Source organism: Rattus norvegicus, chromosome 2 (genome assembly GCF_036323735.1).
Source record: "Rattus norvegicus strain BN/NHsdMcwi chromosome 2, GRCr8, whole genome shotgun sequence".
NCBI classification, from domain to species: Eukaryota; Metazoa; Chordata; class Mammalia; order Rodentia; family Muridae; genus Rattus; species Rattus norvegicus.
Genome location: NC_086020.1, coordinates 96,811,055 through 96,817,329, shown reverse-complemented (window position 1 = coordinate 96,817,329; position 6,275 = coordinate 96,811,055). Strand labels below are relative to the sequence as shown.

At 36.2% G+C, this 6,275-nt stretch overlaps 1 pseudogene; it reads left to right on the top strand.

Annotated features, from left to right (window-relative positions):
• Positions 1 to 2,614: 2,614 nt before the first annotated feature.
• LOC120101252 (small nucleolar RNA SNORA2/SNORA34 family) lies at positions 2,615 to 2,737 on the top strand (annotated as a pseudogene).
• Positions 2,738 to 6,275: the final 3,538 nt, after the last annotated feature.

Sequence of the window (6,275 nt, the reverse complement as noted above, 5' to 3'; positions counted from 1 at the left end):
ACTTAACAAGGAATTATTTTCCTTTATTTAACCTATGTCAAAGTGCCGATAAGGATCCTAAAACTATAGTACTGTCCTTATACATGTTATTGAGTGAAATGCAATGCATAGAGCTCTTGGAGACTGTGTTATCTTTGCAAATCACTGAAAAGCCTTTATAACAGCAGTGACTTGATTATGTGACAGCTAAACAGAAGAGTCTGATAAATCCCACCCAACAGCCCCAACACAAACCGATGGTAAATCTTTTCATGGGGAAACCAGAACCACAGCCCATCGTGTTTCCCACACTTAAACTTTGAGTCACAAAAGATTCAGTGTTTCTAGGAGCCAAGGACACTATGTCATTAGCTCTTTAGGACATCAGTTTCCCAAATATAGGTCTGCTGTGATAACCTTTCAGATAATGTAAAAGAAGAACTTAAAATAATAAAGAAAGGCATGGTACAATGACAGGCATGGTATAAATGGCATTTATGTCATTTTAGTGTAAATACATTAGACAGGGTAATATATTTTGTCTACAAAGTAAAATTCATTATCTCTTGTTTGACTTCATATATAAATCTTGTCTTTATTCATTTGTACGGCCTAAAAGAAAGAACATTCATAAAATGTAATTTCCAGTGTTTTCATTCTCTTTGCAAGGATTTTAATGCATAACCATAGGTCTTGATTGACATGCAAGAATGATGTGAATGAACCTGAAAGAAGTACCAATGTTGTTAATTTCTTACCCCTTTCCCTTAAATCCTTTCTGTAGTCCATGAGAATAGTTATTCCACACCTCATGTTGGGGTTTTGTTTGGATATGGTTTGCGCTGGTTTTATTACTTTCCTTCTGTTTACTTTATTGCAGTGTTCATTTAACCAGTTAATAAATTTGCTTTTATGTTGCCAAATGGTCACTGAAGGATCACACTTTAAATCTGAAGTGATGTCTGAACTCGGACATTGCTTGTATCAATTGTGCTACCTGATTTAATTGCTGTTTTGTCTTGGGTGAAGTATGAAACTCTTTCATTCCAGGTTCTAAATCTATCCATCTGTGGGTTTCTTTCTGAAGGGGATCTTTTAGCTTATGAGCTGGTTTTGAAGACTTTAGTTTAGAGAGTAGAACTATAATTTGGTGTCTGCTTTCATTATGGTTCTCTGAGAGGCGGTGTTAAGGGAGCCTAAGATAAAATAGAAGGTTCAGTCAAACCATTTTCAGGGTCTTGGTGTCATGAGCAAAACTCCTTTCAATTTCTTCAGCCAGTGGCATTCTGTTGATATACAGCAGTACTTCAGAAATATTTAGCCAAAGTATTCATAAAGAAATGAATGTCCCATCCACCTTCTGAGAGATAAAGAAGACTCCAACTTGTTGTTATAGTTAGGCATTTACGCCAAAGGAAAATTTTGCCTGCAAAACTGCATGCTTCAGTAAATGTTAAATGATAAGACAGAATTTCCAGTAATGACATTGGGGAATGTCATCACTCTACAGGCAGCAAAGTCAGATTCATTGCAATTCAGCAGTGTAGTATTGGGACTTGAGATGCTTAATTTAATGGTATCATTATTATTTTTCTATGAAATGGGAGCTGGAATTAGAACCAGCAACTTGCTACATTTCATAGAGTGCCCTTTTTCCCAGGAATGGGTAAGTGGTCTCTTTGGGCCTTACTAACGCCCTGTGTACCAACTTCCTAACTCACAGGAACCTTGCAAATGATTATTACTGTCAGACTGCTAAAGGAAAGGATTATTTTCCATATTCTGAATAGGAATGTTTCCCTTCTACCTAGAAAAATAGTGAAATTGAAAATGAAATGTTCCTCCAGCCCTCTTTTGGTGTTAACTCTGTCATTTACACAATTCTAAAAGGATTTACTGGTTTAAAATGAATCTCAGTGCCTAATGTGATCATGAGGTTAGAAATGTTAGATTTTATGTCACTGATAATACATTCTATGAACACAAAACAATAAAGTATATCCAAGTGTCAATGGAAAGAGCTCAATGATTAAGAAATTTCTTCTGAATGCTGAAGATTAAAATGTAGTATGACTTATAAATATAATTTTTATGATTTATTTTTATTGTTTTTTGGTTTTGTTTTGATTTTATTGTGTAGCACCAACATGAATGTCTTCACTTAATTTCTTAAAGAACAATAGTTCAATGCAAAGGCATATGGCATGATATTCGCTACCATTGTTAGATGAGTTTTAACCCCTGACTTACATAATGTCTGATTCTAGCACCTTCCAAACTTGAGAGTACTAGAATTGTATTCCTATAAATAATATAATCTTGCACATAATGTTGGACTAAGAGTGAAGAGAGAAACGTGTCTATGGAGTATACTATACAAATGCTGGACGTCCTAGCAAGCTATCCCAAGACTATTATATTCTGCTATGTCCCATACTGTGAGTGCTCATTATTTTCTTATTTCAGTTTTGTGGACATGTTTTCAGAAACATGTGGACATTTATGATTCTACACTGTTAATTTGTTATTCATCAACACCTGAGAATATTAGAACATGGAAAGATAATGCGTACTCTATAAGATACTCTCTCAACAATAGTTTTTATATTTTCACTTACCTTTTAATTTAAAAAAGTTGACCAGCAGTTGTACTGTAGCTGTTGGTTTCAAGCAGATGCCTAAAGAACTGTCTTCCTGTGGTTTATTGGCTATTCTGGACTTCAATAGAGAGTGACTATTCCATTTGGAAGAAACAACTCCTTGTTCTGTCTGGTTAGACAGATTCAGTAATGACTGATTCTTAGGAACAGCAGAGTACTGGGAAAAGTACTGGAAATAAACTAATTACTTAAAAAAAGTTATGCCATATATTTTAGTTACTGTTTTCCCTCCCCTTAGTCTTTCCACATCTTTCCTATCCAACTCCATGCCCTTTTTCCCCATGCTTTAAAAACAAAATAAACAAAACAGAAGAATAACAGGCAAAAACGAACAAACAAACAAACAAAAAAACCCAAAAAGGCAATAAGAACAATAAAAGAAACAGAAGCACACACACATAAAACAGAATATTGGAAAACATTCAACCAAATGATAACAAGTAAAAATAATATGCTACAAATAGAACTACAGTTTTTCTAATGAATTGGATTTATCAAGAGTTGAAAGTATTGATCTATGATTAGTTAGAATAAAAAGCACAGACAAATGACAGGCAAAATAATATATTCTATGACTAATAAAACTACTAGAGAAACTGAATGAAGAAATCCATCTGATTTGGCAAACATGTACTATTCATTCAAAAGACCCTAACTTTATTCCCACTACCCACACTACTTGGTGTCTAACCAAAACCACAACTCTGACTCCTGTGATGAGATGTTCTATTCTTGTCTTTGAAGACACCTAAACACATTTAGGGCTACCATAAGTATAATTAAAAACAAACCCATTGAAAACACTGATGTCGTTTTGATTTATGGCTGTGGACTGAGTTCACATACTCTCGTATTATGCCTACTCTAGATTGCTTGGAATGATTGATAATTATACTTTAGAAATCAAGACAATGCAGAGAAACAAGAAATTTCTTCTGACTACCAACACTAAAGTAATTACTTTTACTAGAAATGTAGAAGACCACAAATATGAAAGTTTTGTCAAGTACATCGAAATATGAATATCAATCACTCCCTGTCTTAGTTTCAGTTGAGGACTCAGAAGAAGCTACTAGCTGTCATTGTGAAAACCAAATCCTATCTTCAGGACACAAAGTTAGATCTTCAGTGAAAAGCAACAATTTTCTACCGCTGTGTCTTCTTCCTTCAACTGCAATTAGAATTGAGAAGAGAAGGGTCTGAAGAATAATTCTTAAGAGACACTTGTGATGGTCCCCTGCGAAAGCTACAGGAAAGTCAAAAGTCAAAAGACTTTCATTGAGATCCTCTGAGAATGGGAAGACTTGAATGGTTGTTAGACCTTTAAAGGCAAATTCCAGGTGTGTGATTGACTTGAGATATCAAAGATAAAGGAATTTACAGCAGTTAAGCAAGTGTTCCTATCCTACATCTGATAGAGGGGTAATACCCAAAACATACAACAAACTCAAGAAGTTAGACTCCACAGAATCTAATATTCCTATTAAAAAATGGACTACAGAACTAAACAAAAATTTTTCAACTGAGGAATATCAAATGGCCGAGAAACACCTAAAGAAATGTTTAGCATCCTTAGCCATAAAAGAAATGCTAATCAAATCCACCCTGAGTTTCTACCTTACCTCTCTCAGAATGGCTAAGATCAAATCTGAGTTGACAGCAGATGCTGGCGAGGATGTGGAAAAAGAGGAACACTCCTACATTGTGGGTGGAGTTGCAAGCTGGTATAACCAATCTGGAAACCAGTCTGGAGGTTTCTTAAAAAACTGGACATAGTACTACCCAAGGACCTAGCTATAACACTCCTGGGCATATATCCAAAAGATGGTTCAACATATAACAAGGACACATGATCCACTATGTTCTTAGAAACCTTATTTACAATAGCCAGAAGCTGGAAAGAACCCAGTTGTTCTTCAACAGAGGAAAGGATGCAGAAAATGTGGTACTAGTCACCTACCAAAAACCATAACTGCATGAAATTCATAGGCAAATGGATGGAACTAGAAAATATCATCCTGAGTGAGGTAACCCAATCACAAAAGAAAACACATGATATGCACTCACTGATAACTGAGTATAAGCTCCAAAACTCGGAATACCCAAGATACAATTACAGACCGCATGAAGTTCGAGAAAAAAGAAGACCGAAGTGAGGATGCTTCACTCCTTCTTAGAAGGTGGAACAAAATACTCACAGGAGGAAATACAGAGACAAATTACGGAACAGAGATTGAAGGAAAGACCATCCAAAGACTGTCTCATCTGGGCTTCCAACCCGTGTAGAGTAGTCGAACTCAGACACTATTGCACATGCCAAGAAGTGCATGCCTGATGTAGCTGTCTCCTGAGAGGCCCTGCCAGAGCCTGACAAATACAGAGGCAGATGTTCGCAGCCAACCAATGGACCAAAATTGTGTCCCCATTAGGGGAGTTAGAGAAAGGACTGAAGGAGTTGAAGGGCTTTGCAACCCATAGGAAGAACAATATTAACCAAGGGATTAAACCACCAACCAAGGATCGATGCCCTGGTGTAGGGGAATGCCAAAGCACGGAGAAGGGAGGGAGTTGACTTGTGTGTGTGGGAGCACCCTCATCGAAGCAGGGGGAGATAGCAGGTTTCTGGAGGGGAAACCAGGAAAGGGGGTAAATTAGAAATGTAAATAAAGAAAAAATACAATAAAAAAGAGAGAGAGAGAAAAAAAGAAAGCACTCCTCACTGATGCCATAATTTTCTTGGACCAGATGTGGATGGAAATGAAAGCTATTTGTAGTTGTCTTTAACTAAAATTGGCCTTGGAAAAACAGTTGAGAAGATGAAGTGTCCGGAACTAAAGAATGTGTTTCCAGAACTCAAGAGAGGGGTGCAGTATTAAAGAAATGGTAATTGTCTCTTCACATTGGAGCTACAGAACAAAGTCACCAAGAAGTGGCAAATACAAATTAAGAAGAAAGGGGATTAAATGATACTTAAAAGTTTCATCTTTAGATGAAAATGGAAGCATCATTTAAGAGCTAATTCTTCCTTTCAAAAACCTGACTTGAAAGAAGCAAGAAACAGTCAACTGGCTGTTGTTGTTGTTGCTGTTGTTGTTGTTGTTGTTGTGTTGTTGTTGTTGTTGTTGTTGTTCTTACTTGTTACTATTAATTCTTAATAACTAAAAATAAGAGTTATTTATGGGTAAAATGGAATCATTTGCATTTTACCTAAAGTTTATCTGAAGAATAAGTTTAAATTAGTCGCTTAATCCCAGGCATTCAGGGATGGTTTAATATACGGAAAACCATCAACGTGATCCATTATATAAACAAACTGAAAGAACAAAACAACATGATCATTTCATTAGATGCTGAGAAAGCATTTGACAAAATTCAACACCCCTTCATGATAAAAGTCCTGGAAAGAATAGGAATTCTGGGCCCATACCTAAATATAGTAAAAGCCATATACAGCAAACCAATTGCTAACATTAAACTAAATGGAGAGAAACTTGAAGCAATCCCACTAAAATCAGGGACTAGACAAGGCTGCCCACTCTCTCCCTATTATTCAATACAGTTCTTGAAGTTCTAGCCAGAGCAATCAGACAACAAAAGGAGGTCAAGGGGATACAGAACGGAAAAGAAGAAGTCAAA